Source organism: Canis lupus, chromosome 38 (assembly GCF_003254725.2).
Source record: "Canis lupus dingo isolate Sandy chromosome 38, ASM325472v2, whole genome shotgun sequence".
Classification (NCBI taxonomy): Eukaryota; Metazoa; Chordata; class Mammalia; order Carnivora; family Canidae; genus Canis; species Canis lupus.
The window spans coordinates 10328686-10344173 of NC_064280.1; the positions used below are offsets into that span (position 1 = coordinate 10328686).

At 33.0% G+C, this 15488-nt stretch overlaps 1 pseudogene; it reads right to left on the reverse strand.

Annotated features, from left to right (window-relative positions):
• LOC112642846 (splicing factor 3A subunit 1-like) overlaps positions 1-15343 on the reverse strand; it is a 94642-nt pseudogene extending 79299 nt beyond the window's left edge.
• Positions 15344-15488: the final 145 nt, after the last annotated feature.

Consider the following 15488-nt stretch of genomic DNA (forward strand, 5'->3'; position numbering starts at 1 on the left):
AAAAGAAGTACTGTTGGAATTAGAGATTCTTTTACTTCAAGAAGCAATGAAAACAATCTCTAAAATATGCGCCTTCCTTCCATGCTCAATGTCAATCAAATAGTTTATCTTTGAACTTCTATTATTCCACCATGTTCAAACATTAAATGTTCCTCTAATTTTCAACTATTCAAGAGCGGAAAGTCTGACAAAAATCAATAAATGAGATACATAGATAGTCAGGTAGTTGCCAGGACAAGCATGTATTAGATGTTTTTTGTTTCAAATGCTATCAGCTGAACTCAGCATAGTGTGCACTGGGGAGGCAGGGGCTGGGTTACTGTGTGTCTGTGATTGGGACTCGGGAGCAGAGCTGGCTGCCAGAGCTCTGAGGATGACATCAGCACTCTTACGCATTCACTCTCCTCTCCTTTTCCTCTCTATTGCCTTATTTTCAAAACAACCACTCATCGGGCCAGCCTGTGTTGGACAGATTGTGACCACCTAAAATACTTCAGCAGTAATCTAGTCAATGTTTATGTCTTTCCAATCCATGTGTTGTTAGGAGTCAAAACTTCAGTTTTGTTATTTTTTTAAGATTTTATTTATTCATGAGACACACAGAGAGAGGCAGAGGTAGGCAGAGGGAGAAGCAGGCTCCTCACAGGGAGCCTGATGCGGGACTCGATCCCAGGACCCCAGGTTCACGACCTCAGCCAGAGGCAGATGCTCAACTGCTGAGCCAACCCAGGTGCCCCTGGTTTTGTTATCTTTAAGTAAGACCTGTCTTTAGGATTTTTGTCCTTAAATAATGGATATCGATGTTCCACTCACTTTCCTTGCCTGAAGCTAAGTGACTGCAATCTTGGCCAATGTCATTTTTGGCCATTTCATAAGATAGTTTTCCTCTTCCTCCTAGTTGCATCCTAATGGCTTACTCTTTTGTTTGTTTGTTTGTTTCATTGAGATCATTGACACAGAACATTGTATTAGTTTTAGATGTATAACATGATGTCTTTATATATATACATATATATATATACATATATATACACACATATAAAGACATATATATATATATATATGTCTTTACTACTTACCACAATAAGTTTAGTGGACGCCCATCACCTCACATACTTTTTTTTTTTTCTCGTGAAGAGAACTGTTAGTACCTACTAGAACTTTCAAATATACAATCCAGTATTGTTAAATGTAATCACCATGTTGTACATACATCCCAAAACTTATTTATCTTATAACTGGAAGTTGGTACCTCTGGACCCCCTCTCACTCATTTCATCAGACAATGACAAATACCATATAATCTCGCTTACAGGAAGATCTGAAAAAAAGCAAATTCATAGACATAGAATACAGATCGGTGACTCACTCTTTACAGTGGAGTTTTGCATTGGCTGAGAAAAATAGCTAAAACGGATCTTAGTCACATTGCCTATTGTTTCTAGCTCCCTTACTTTTATAATTTTGAATTTGGGAAAGAGAATTCCACTTTTTTTTTTTTTTTTGAATTCCACTTTTCAACCCTAGAAGGTACATGAGCCTCTCTCTCAAACACCGTGGTTCACTAACTTTAGGCATAAAGTCTTCTTTTAAAGGGCAGAATCTGTTTCTCCTTTCAAATGTGCCAGGACAATTGTTAGTCTCTTTTTTATGTTTCTTAAGGAGTTCCCCTGACATTTTGATATTTTCTCAGGTATCATCACAGCCTTTAGTATTAATAATTGTGTGATCTAAGCAAGAAGAAACAACAAAGTTTTCAATAGCCACGTATTTTGTTATTGCTTAATTAGGATTTCTAACTTTCTAACTAGGAAAACAGTCTTCTGCCTTCCTACTCGCAACACAATGTACTTTAGAAAATTACATGAGTCACTGCCAACAATCTAGCACCATTGTCAATTTATTTATTTCATTAAATAGTCTTCCTGGTTTATGTGACAAAAATATAACATAAATTATTTTAAAAAAATAAGCCAACACAGGAATTCATTCATGAAACTGGGAAGTAGAGCTGAGTACAAGAGCTCAAACCAAATCACCAGGACCTTTTATCTCTAACTTGTGACCTCAGATCTTCTTCCTTCTGTATTATGCTTGTTCTCAAGTGGTATTTTATATATGGGATCAAACTAGGTTCTGGCCACTCTATATTTACAAATTATAACCCTAGGAAAAACAAAACAAAACACTTCCTTTCTGATAACTGCATTAAAAAAAAGACAGAGGTATCGCTAAATTGACATGTCTATAACGTGTTTATTTATTAAAGAAACAAAAAATGAAAAAACTGTACCCAGGATAAACCAAATAAAAAAAATTCTATAATACCACAATAGTTAGAAACTCTCTGGAAGATGGTATCATGTTTTAAGAGTGTTAGTAACTATAACCACTGCATACAGTGGAAAGTAACAGATGGTTAAACAACTAGTACAGGAAAGTGTGTACAGAAAAGTAGAAATGGATCTTAACATAAGAGTCGCCTCCATGTGTCCATGTGATTATAAGCAATACTTGGAAGACTTTGTGTTATATTTCTTTAGTTTACAGTATTTTGCATATTATGAAATGCTCAAAAAATTCCTCATAAAGTGTTTCCCTGCTATCAAATAGATACAGATAAAGAGCTATTAAGAGATTTTAAATCACCTTAAAATTTACTAGACATGTGACATTTAATTTGACATAAATGGAACATATTACCCACACTTCTCTTTAGATTGGTAGAACTCTTCTAAATAAGACAAATGAGCATATATGTGAATGTTAGTGTATTCCATTTCAAATTTTAATGATAAAAATAAATTCTAAATTTTATGATATTCTGTTGATTTACTGTACTGTAAAAGTCTCCACCATCCATTACACTTTATTTGCTAACTGCTTTAATATAGCAATTAGAAGTCGATTAGAAATGTCCAGGAACAATAATACTTAAAGATCAATTAGGAACCCATGCTGCTAGGAAGATTAAATATTTACTAAAATAACAACAGCCTTGAAACTAATGGTTCAAACTTCATTACTTGAATACATTTTTTGAACTGCTATTTTCTGCCTCACTTCACTGTAATTGCAAAATGTAATAGTAGCAGTAAACGTTTCAAGCTAAAGTACATAAAAGGCACAAAGCTTTTAGGTCATAATGACACTTTAGATATTGTACACAGAATCACAGGCACTTTTTGGTGCAAGTTTATAAAGGTCTGATTGAAAAGAAAGCTTTGTAATTATATTATTTAAGACTAATTATATTTAGTGCAATTGACGGAAAATAAAGCTACTAAGTTTATTTCTTATGGGGAAAAAAAACAAAATTGAAATGTGTTGAACTACACATTATGTCTTAGTAATTTACAAGGTAACAATAAAGCCACAGTTATGTGAAAATTTAGTCACAAGATTCCGTAGAAGTTGTTTCCAATCTTTCACCACTGTAAATGTTACTGCTATAAAAAAGTTTTACCTATAATGTTTGTACATTTATTGCATAGAATATAAAAAGGCATTGGGCAGTTTTTAATAGTGACTTATAGACATTTTATAGTTATATCTCTGAGAGGAAGTTTCGTTCACATACAGTAAAACTCTTCAATCGATATTCTCTGAAGAAGAAAGCAAAGATCACCATGTATATGGTTGCACTGGACAACCACTTAATTGTTATGACTTCAAGAATACCAAGGTAAAAATATATATAAAATAAAATAAAATAAAATAAAATAAAATAAAATAAAATAAAATAAATTTAAAAAATTAAAAATAAATTAAAAAAAGAATACCAAGGTAAACTCGTGAATAAATACCAAACGTATAAATAAATAAAATAAACAAGTGGAGGGATCCCTGGGTGGCGCAGCGGTTTGGCGCCTGCCTTTGGCCCAGGGCGCGATCCTGGAGACCCGGGATCGAATCCCACGTCGGGCTCCTGGTGCATGGAGCCTGCTTCTCCCTCTGCCTGTGTCTCTGCCTCTCTCTCTCTCTCTCTCTCTCTCTCTCTGTGTGACTATCATAAATAAATAAAAATTTAAAAAAAATAAAAATAAAAAAATAAACAAGTGGAGAAATCCAGTCCTGAATAAGTCTTTCAGTAGAGCCAGACTTTGGAAGGAAAATGTAGGCCTAGAAAATGTAGGCCAGCCTACTGAGAATACTCAGAAGGAATCTAAATAAATTGGGCATTACACTTATTTCCTTTCCGGGTTGCTTTTCTCAGGGAGAAGGAAAGAATAAAGGTTACTTGAAACTGTCCAAAAGAAACTACACTTGAGAAAAGTGACTATATTATTACTGATAATATAACAGTATAATATACAAAATTGAAATGTTATACATACTGTGGGATATATTTATCCCAAATGCTCTAGAATTTACATATATATATGAATATATATGTGTGTTTATATATATTCTCCATTTAAAAGTATGCTTTAAATATAGCATTTTTCTTAGCAAAGTTGATTAAAAGCAATATTCATTCAGAAAATGGCATGTGGTTAGGAATTACATTTGGAATGATAAAGAAGAAAATAATATTCATCATTTTTTCTATTAATCAAACAATTAAAAATGAAAGAAATTAAGATACATATCACTAATTCATTATTGCAGCTTTTCCAATATATATCTATGCTGTATATATTTCAGTATATATTTAAAGTTACATTTCTTTAAAACATTACGAATCTGTAATTTTTATATAGACACATCAGAAATACCTGCCTCTGAAACAAGTTCATTTGAATTTATATGTGACCACTTAAATTATCTGTAAAACTCATCAGGTCTTATCACCAGAAAACCAGCTGGATATGTGATATAGCTTGTAGATGTCCCAATATTTATAAGACAATGATCCATTAAAATCTATATCACTAATTGAGTTCTCACACAAGTAACAATCATTTTAAAGACAAAATTGATTATCCTTTCACACATATAAAATGAATATAAGCTAATTTAAAAGTAAAAATAAGTAAAATCTGTTACAATGGCAAAAAAGAATGCATATAATATTAAAATCTCTCAATAAAGAATTTTTTTAAGAAATCCAAAAGCTATGAATAATACAGATACCTATGAAACATGTTTATTTCTTCCAAAAGACATTTACAGAAATAAATGAAAATAGAAAGAAATAATCCATAAAAATATTTTTCAAGCCAATCAAGATTCAAGATGTTTGCTGTTTTCTTTTCAAATCCCCTTTCAGTGTGTCCTTTGAAATGTGAAATGCCAAATGAGCAATTAAGTTCCATTTGTAGAGATTCTTTAAATTTAATGTATCTATAAAGTTTTCTCTCATCTATTCTGTTTTTCGAGTTCAAAAATATGGAGTCATCCACCTTAATTCCTTTCTGTCTTTACCACCCACACCCAAATGATCACTAACTGTATTGAAATTCTCCACCTCTGCAGTGTCATCATTAAATTGAACTATTTTCTGATATTTCCCTCTCAACCACTCCGACAGCCTCAGGTGTGAGTCTATGCCTTCACTCTTGGAACTCCAATGTATTATCCAGCAGCAATTGCCAGAATGATCTTGTTAAAATGTAAATTAGAGACAGAGTGGAATTAAATGTGGGCAGAAAATATATAACTATGCTAAATACAGTACAGCAAAAGTTTTAACTGAAGAGATATCTATGTTTAAACAGTGTGAATGAGGCTTTATAAGAGACTAGTTTGAAATGCAAAGATGAAAATATGTTGCTGCATCTTCAGGTCTCAGATACACTGGAGAATTTTTTTTTCTTTTTCTTTTTTCTCTTTTCAAGCATCTGGATATTAAACCACTCTTGGCAACGAATGTGAATAAGTAGACAAGGAAACAGTTTTAAATTCCTTGGTCTTTCTAAGCAGTTAAATAATTAGAATTTCTACAGTAAAACTGTGTTCTAATCTTGTTACTCTAGTAATAGTGGTGGATTGTATGAGAAAAATGAGAAATAATTATTACATTTATGAGTATTTTTTGTTACTTTATACTGAATTTTTAGTCTTTACAAAACCTTAACATACTGCAAAAAAAAAAAAAAATTCTTGCTTTCAGCTTTAGGCCATCCTTATATCATCTTTCTCACCTCAGGAAAGAGTAACACTATGTATCCATGTGCTCAGGCCAAAAACCTGAGATTAGTTCTCGTTTTATCTCTTTATCATACCACATACTAAGCCAATCTTTCAAATTATAAACATTATTTATCAGCTCTACAACTAACACTAGTCCATATCACTATCACAGTCTCTTTCTTTTGAACTAAAGACTCACCCACAGATCCATTTTCCTTTTTCTTTTATCCCAGACATAATTTCTTTATAGGATTTGTCACTATTTAGGTTACATCACATAGTATAAAGGGTTAGATATTATGCTACAGTAGAAGCTCTAGCATCACCTTACCCTAATTATTTTCTTGTTTCTTGATTAACTTCTTCTCCCTACAAGAATAAATAGGGACATTCTGGTGGAGGTCTAAATCACTAAAGTAGGCTTTTAAAAATATGATAAATTGGGATCCCTCGGTGGCGCAGCGGTTTAGCGCCTGCCTTTGGCCCAGGGCGCGATCCTGGAGACTCAGGATCGAATCCCACATCGGGCTCCCGGTGCATGGAGCCTGCTTCTCCCTCTGCCTATGTGTCTGCCCCTCTCTCTCTCTCTGTGACTATCATAAATAACTAAAAATTTAAAAAAATAAAAAAATATGATAAATAATATGTCACTCGATAACGGTATATTAAAACAACAATGAGCAACCAGTATACATCAGCTAGAATAGCTAATTTAATTTAAAACACTTGTTAGTGTTTAATTTAAAATTACACAAGTCAGTGAAGATGATGTGGAGAAAAGGAGTTCTCATTAATTGCTGGTAGGAATGCAAATGGTATGATCAATATGGAAGACAATTTGGTTGTTTCTTACAAAACCAAATATCATCTTAAAAAAATTATTAAGCAATTGCATTCCCTGGCATTTACTCAAAGGAGTTGAAAACTTAATATCCACAAATCTTGTACAAAACCCTGCAAGCAATCACTATGCCCGTCAATAGGTAAATGGATAAACACACTGTGGTACATCCATATAATGAGATATTATTCAGTGATTAAAAAAAAAAAAGAAATGAGCTATTAAGCCATGAAAAGAAATGAAGGAAACTTCAGCACATATTACTAAGTGAAAGAAGCCAACTAGATAAGACTCACACTATATGATTCTAACTCTATGATCTTCTGGAAAAGGCAAAATTATGATGACAATAAAAAGACAGTGACTTAAAAAAAAAGATTAGTGGTGTGCGAACAGAGAAGAGACAGAAAAAGAAAAAGAGAGGGATGAATAGGTGGAGCAAAGATATTTTTAGTGAAACTATTCAGTATGGTACTGAAATACTGGATACATGCCATTATGTATTTTTCAAAACCCACAGAAGATACAACAAAAAAAGAGTACCTTAATGAAACCTATAGACTTTGGTTAAAACAATGTATCTATATTGGCTTATCAACTGTAATATGTATATTACAAGTATATGATACTAATGCAAGAAACCATTAACAGGAGAAACTATGTGTAGGGGGTTAGGAGTCCCTGAAAACTTTCTGAACTTACCACTCAATGTATCTCTAAAACTGAAACTTCTCTAAGAAAGAAAGTCTTATTTTAAAACTTAAAACTTTTTTTTTAAGTTTTTAAAAAGATTCATTTATTTTATTTGAGGGAGGGGGGGAGTACAAGTGGAGAGAAGAGTAGAGGGATATGGAAAGGAAGAGAGGATCTCCAGCAGCCTCCTCACTGATGCAGAGCCCCATGTGGGGCTTGATTCCATGACTCTGAGGTTGTGAGCTGAGTGAAAACCAAGAGTTAGATGCTTAACAGATTGAGCCACCCAGGTGCCCCAAAACTTAAACCTTATTAAGTAAACATAAAAAATATGAAGAAATATATTAATTAATGACCCTCAAAAACAACAAAAATCCACACTGAAAAAAAAATACTAAGTGAGTAATTCACTGTTGATGGTAAAAAGTAAAACTTAAAAAAAAAAAGACAGATTATTGAAATTGTTGTTTTTATCTCAATCCATGTTTCTTCATGTTTGAGTCATAATAATTTTAGATATAAGGCATTTCATATTTATAGTCTGAAGCTGTATTGATGAGTATTCATTGTATATTTATAATGCTAAGGGGGAATTTACAACCAGATACACATAACTTGTAAAGTGGGAAAAACTAATTAAAGAGATACAATTTATTCTGTTTACTCACAAATCTGAGTTCATCTGTGAAATTAGTAAAGTTAATTCTACTTTCAAAGTTTATGTAATTTTATTTCATAAAATTCTTTAGCATGAATATTAGATGGTTTTTGGTACAAACTAATTATTAATATCATGATTGATTTAAATATTGAGAACCAAGACTATATATATATTATGTATAGAAGAAGTCCCTGTATCTATTTAAAAAATGAGGATGTAATATATTGGGTTTGGGGGAGGTCCGGTTGCTCTGGGCTTCATCTTAGCATTTCAGGGGCTGGGGGAGCCTGGGGCTGGGGAGACCAGGGGCCTAGCCCCACAGAGTGAGGACAATGTGACCTCCCCCTCTCCCCTTGTGGCTTCTCCACTCAGTGCCTTAGGGGGAGAAGCGATTCTGCCCTCTCTTCCCTCCTCTTCTCTGCCCCCACCTTGGGTGTAAGCGACAGGAAGAAATAATAATAATTTAAGATTCAAAAAAAATCTGATATATATATATATATATATATATATATATATCTCAATATATATATATATATCTCAATATATATATATATATATATATATATCTCAGATATCACAGAACATCACACTTTTTGCTCAAGACCCATCAAAGGCATCTTATTTCAAAGTAGATTCTACATTCACACAAATGACCCACAAAGCCCTACATGACCTAACTCTATGTAGAGCTTCTGTTTTGTTCTTCCATTGCCTACCCTCCAGGTGCTATTGCCTCTTGCCAGTGTTTGAACACATCAATCAGACTTCAATCACAGAGCCTCTGAACTTATTTCTTCTTCCTGGGATGATCTTCCCCAGATAATCTTATGACACTATTTCACTTCTTCAAATTCACAAATCACCCTTTATCACAAAGGCCTTTTCTGACTACCATTTTCACCCAGACCACCATAATCATCCTGAGCAGCTGCTATCCAAAAGGTCTTTCTTTAGTGACCACTCTACATAAATGCCAGCTCCCTAGGACACTCTTTTCTCATTATTTTGTTTTATTTCTGTCACTTATACAACTAAGTCACTCAACTGAATGTAAAAATGAATATACTAAATATATTAGTTTCTATGAATGTCTACTTTCCCCATAAGAATGTAAGTTCCACAAAGAGCAGAGATGTGCTGATTTTAATTCACTGAAAACTCTCTCTCTCTCTCTACCTGCATACACATACACACAAAATGGACACATATGCATTATAATGTTGCCATAAATTAAAAAACAGATTATACAAAGTTATGCAATATATTCAAGATTTTTTGTAAGTTTTAAGAATAATATACTACCAGAATTTTCTCAGATTATTATAATCATCTTTACCTTAAAGGTTGCATTGTATGATATCACATATAATTATCAGAAAGTATCTAATCAATGTATTAATTAGTATTTTGTTTTGATGAAATAAAAATGGTTAATGAGAGATAAAGAAATTTGGGGTTCAATTACATACTTGTGGCTTTTCTATTATATATTACATAGCAAATTATTTTAGCTTTCTGATTTTCAGGTTCTTATTTAAAGATTTATTTATTAATTTTAGAGAGCAAGGGAAAGAAAGTGTGAGCAGGGTGATGGGTAGAAGGAAAGGGAGAGGGAAAGAAGCAGACTCCCTGCTGAGCACAGAGCCTGATTTGGGGCTTGATCCCACTACCCCAAGATCAGGACCTGACCCCAGATCAAGAGTCAGACTCTCAACCAACCAGGCCACCCAAGTACCTCTCTCAGATTCTTTAAAATAACTGCATGAAATGAGGCTATTATGCTTACATGAGAAAATATTTATTGCTAGTCTATAATAAGTATATAATAAATGTTAGCTGCTATCATCATTGTGATCAATATATAATTATTAGAAATTTAGGTATTATATATTTACTTATATGATTAATACTGCAGTATCATCTTCATATGTACATTTCAACATTTCTCTTAAATTATGCCTTTGAAATATATTCTAAGAAATAGAATTACAGTATCAGATTAGTTGAAGACTTTTGACAAACATTGACAATTGTCTAAAAAACATGTAATAACTTAGAACTAGAGTAATGTAAGGGTAGTTATTTCTTCACACTATTATTTGGATACTAAATTTTAAATGTTTATATGATAATACAAATAAGATGTCAAGCTGTAATTTTATTTTTTCAGATATTTTATCTCTTATTATAACTTTTATATGATTTCCCTCTGGGCATATTCTTTTATAAATTCAATCTAAACCTCATATAGTTATCCCTTAACTGTTTAAAGTGGTTAATAGGATTTTTTTGCATATTAATACATTTTTTTCTGTCCATTACTTTATAAATGCTGATTCAGAGTTTACTGTATATTGCTTAATTTTGCTTATGATGTTTTATGAAAAGTAGACTAATTAAAAACTTTTTATTAATCTTCTCTATTATGGTATGCTCAGAGTTTATAGAGCATGGAAATAATCTAGACCTTGGAAGTAGTATTGATTTTTGCCCATAAAATGTTTTATTTCTTTTTTTGGGGGGGAAGACATTATTGATACCTCTTTAAGTCCTTACAATGATTCTCCAACTATTTCTTAAAGCAATAGTAATAATTAATTTTCCAAAGAAATTAATTTTAGGTTAAATGATTAATTTGTAAAAAGTGTTAAGTTTTAAAAAGTCTATTTTATTTATTTTATTTTTTATTTTTTTAAGATTTTATTTATTCATGAGAGACGGGGGCAGGGGGGAGGGAGAGAGGCAGAGACACAGGCAGAGGGAGAAGCAGGCTCCATGCAGGAGCCTGATGCGGGACTCGATCCTGGGACTCCAGGATCGCACCCTGGGCCAAAGGCAGGTGCTAGACCGCTGAGCCACCCAGGGATCCCCAAAGTCTATTTTAAATTATAACCACCTAATGCAGTAAGGGTGGGAATAGAGTTTATCTGAACTATCTTTACCTTAGACAATATTAAATACTCTACCTCTGTCTTTGTCTCTCTCTCTCTCTCTCTCTCTCTCTATATATATATATATGTCAGACATCAATTACATGTTTTAATTTATATATAATACAGATATGTATATTACAGAATGTTTAAGATAAATATAGATATGTAATGATGTTATATATTTTATTTCTATATTTACCTATAAATATATCTACTAGATGTGAATAATGTAATGTGTAATACGGATATAAGTATGTATATCATATCATATACATATAGTGAAAAAATGTATAAATGACCAAACCATATTGATGCTATAAAAGCATAATTAGATGTTTTCACTAAAGTATATAACTGAATGAAAATGTAATTACCTAATAAATTCAGCTTACATGCATCAGATCTGAATTATCTGATCTGAATTTACATTGAAGATTTGAATCCTTATTATCTGTGAAAATGAATATTCATACATACCCAGGATGATATTCCAGATTGAGAATCATTTTAACTAAAAGCTTATGTATGTGTGGTTTAAAGGTCAGTTAATCCATCATAAGCTTTTGCTTGGTTTTACATGAAATTTTTTTCATTCAAATCAGAGTACAATAGAATATCTCAAAATTCCTAGGGCAAGTTTATTGGAGTATTTGCAACTCATATTTGTGATAGAATATGATTTTGAAATAGAAGTATAGACTTAAGTTGTCTAAGTAAAAGAAGTGTTTATTTGTGTGAGCCTATTTATAAGCTAATTTACATGTGTTTTGACTCAGGTATTTCTTGATTGTGTGAATTATTCTATATTGTCCTCATGATTTTTATTCAGTGTTAGAGTTGTCCTCTGGTTGTAAAACACATTGTTATGTTTTATGGAATTAATTAGCCATTTTCACTTGGTATGGGTTTGAGAAGTTTATAAGTATGGAAGGTTACTCAATATGGTTTCCATCCTAGTGGAAAATATTACAAAGAGAGTAATAATGTGTAGTCAGTTTTGGTCACTGTGGATCAATAAATTTTAGAGTCAATGGAAAAGAAGAGAGTGATGATGTTTGCCTAAGGCATTACAATATTAATCATGTTAATATAGTCATTCTAAGTTAAAGAGGAGGGCCTAACATCCTATAATTTATAGATAAATCCAAGTTTCCAAAGTTTCACTTATAGTAGACCAACAGGAAGTTGATATGGAAAAATAAAAATGGTGTTTTTGTGACATTAAATAAAATTTCTTATTTGAAATATGGATTTAAATATCATGCTTTTCAAGGGCAGAAAGGTCTGAAAGTCCTTTCTAGGCACAGTTTCCTCCTTACACCATTCTCTGGCCAAATAGATAGAGAAGTTAGTTAGTTAGTTAGTTAGTTAGTTAGTTAGTTAGTTAGTTTTCAGTAAGGGCTTTTTTCAATGTGAGGCTTGAATTCATGACCCTGAGATCAAGATCTAAGCTGAGACCAAGAGTAAGATGTTTAACTGTGTGACCTAGGTCTCCCAATTCTGAGGTATTTTTAAGTTAATATAGTACTATTTTTTCCAATGTCAGAGATAAAACACAAGTAACAGCAAAGGCATAATAAAAATAATGACCTAAACATAAGTAACAGTGGTTAGCATTATTTGTATTTTGTTATTGTAAATGTAAGGAGCTGTATATGAATTACCTAATTTAATTCTCACAGCAGCCTATGGGGCTCTTCTACAAGCTATGTGATGTATTGGAAACTTAAATAGCTTGGGATAGCTTACTCCAAGTAAGCATTTTTAATACAGTGTGATATCAGGATTTAAACACAGTTTAGGAAGACTGGAAATGTTGAGCCATATAATTTTATGTTCTACAGAAATGATTGACAAATGAGGGTATTAGATTTCACATAGTGTGATTTTTCTTTCTACATCCTGTGATCTTTGAGGGAGAGGAATAAGTGGACTCTGCACTGAGTGTGGAGCCCAACACAAGGCTGAGTCCCACCACTCTGAGATCATGACTTGAGCTAAAATCAAGAGTCAGATACTCAACCGACTGAGCTAAACAGGAGTCCCAAGCTTTACTTTAAAAAGAAAAAAAAAAATAGGTCTTCAGAGCTAAAGGTAAAAATACATATTCAGAGTATACTTATAAAGGGTCTAATTGGCTGGAATACCCAATAATGCAAATATACATTCATAGACTGTAATAACAAGGCTAAAGTGAAATTGAAGGACATTTTCTCTAGAATTTGAGGGGAAAAATCATGGAAAAAAATCAATAACTATAACATTAGCATTCATTCAATAGGAAGTGATTCATAATTAATTCATTTCACCATCTCATCTATATTTCACTGATGTGAACAAATAGAAATGTATGGTTTGTAATAAATAAGTTATGGATATACTTTATGTTTAATATATATAACCTTGATTTAATACAATTTCTTACAGATCCAATAATGCTGACTTCTATGATTTATAACTTTTTTCCTAACATTTTGTGGTCAAAAGGTAATTCTGATAACTCTCAAATGAGTTTTTCTCAATATAACCCAGAGACTATTCATTTATTATTAAATTTTGTGAAATTTCTTAGTCAGGAAACTTGATACAGATTTTTCCAGATAGAACATATTCCTCATTACTCCCTTTACAGCAACAATCTCTTTCTTACTTATGTTTTTGCCTAAACACCTAAATAAATAAAGCAATCCACCTATAAAAACAAAAGATTGGTATAAACTTGTACAATAAAACCACAATCGCAGATTTTTAAGTGTACAGTTTCTTATTGTCTTATCATTTTTTTCCAGTAATAATGAATGAAGATAACTGGAGAGAGAAGGAAATTCAAAGTGAGAGAGGGAGAGAGAGTCAGAAACAGAAACAATGAAAGAAAATGAAAAGAAGCAAAAATATTCTGATGGAAAAAGTAAAGATCTAAAAATTGGTTAAGTTGATTACAGGTTAAATGCTAATTTGGTTATGTTTTTAAGTGCCATATTTTGTATTTCTAAAATTTTTTACATGCAATTATTTATTTTTGTTGTATTTTCTTAATAGAAAATAAAGGTAGAATAGGTTTATGCTTTGGGACCGTGGTGAAGGAGGAAGTACTGATGTTCTGTGTTGCTTTTAAGTGAACTGATGAGAGGAATGAGTGATAGTGTAAGTCTATTAGGGATGCTATAAGAAAAATATTATCTATTGGGTGGCTTAAACAGCAAACACTTATATCTTACAATTCTGAAGGCGGAAAGTCCAAGATCAAGATGCAGGCAGATTCGTATCCAGGAAAAAAAAAAAAAAAAAGATTCATATCCAGGAAGGGTCTGCTTTCTGGTTCAGAAATGGCTTTCTTCTCCAGGTGTCTTCAGGTAGCAGAAGGGCAAGAGAGTTCTCTGGGGTCTTTTATAAGAGCACTAATTTCCTTTATGAAGATTCTGCTGTCATGATCTGATCACCTCCCAAGAATCCTACCTCCAAATACCATCACACTGGGGATTAGGTTTCAACATATGAATTTTGAGGGGTCACAGTCTCCAGAATTCTGCCCTGGTCTCCAAAATTCATGTTCTCGTCACATGCAAAATAAATTTATTCCATCTGAACAGCCCCAAAAGTCTTAAGTTATTTCAACAGCAACTCAAAGTCTAAAGTATGAAATTTCACCAAAATCAGACACAGGCAAGACTGTATGTATGACTCATCCTGAGGCAAAAAAAAAAAAAAAAAAAATTGCTTTTCAGATGTGAATCTTGTAAAGCCAAATACATTACATGCTTCCAAAATACAATGGTAGGACATACATAAGAGAAACATTTCCATCTCAAAAGGGAGAAAGAAGAAAGAAGAAAGAGGTAAAGGTAAGTTTCAAATCTAATGGGGAAAATAATGAACCTCAAATCTCAAAAGTGACTCTCTTTAGCTCAAAGCTCTGTCTTCATGACCCTCTGGGGTTGCAGGGTCACTCCCACGCCTCCGGGGGACAGCCCTATCATGGCTTTCTGCCTGGCTCTCCCCAGTCTGACAGGTGGCCTCATCTTTTGAAATCCAGGTGGAGGCAGACATGAGCCTTGGACTTTTACACTCTGCTCTCTGGTGATGATTGTGGCTGAAGGATGATGCTGAATTGCTTGCTGTGCACTCCTGAGGGGAGGCCATTACTGCACTAGGGCTTACCAAAACCATACCTGGGACAGTGGAGGAGCCTGGTGCCAGAGAGTGAAGGGAGCGTGCAAAGATAAGTGGCAACTGGCATCATGCAGGGAAGTGTGCTGCTGGATCCCAGAAGCATGGCTCCTCCTTT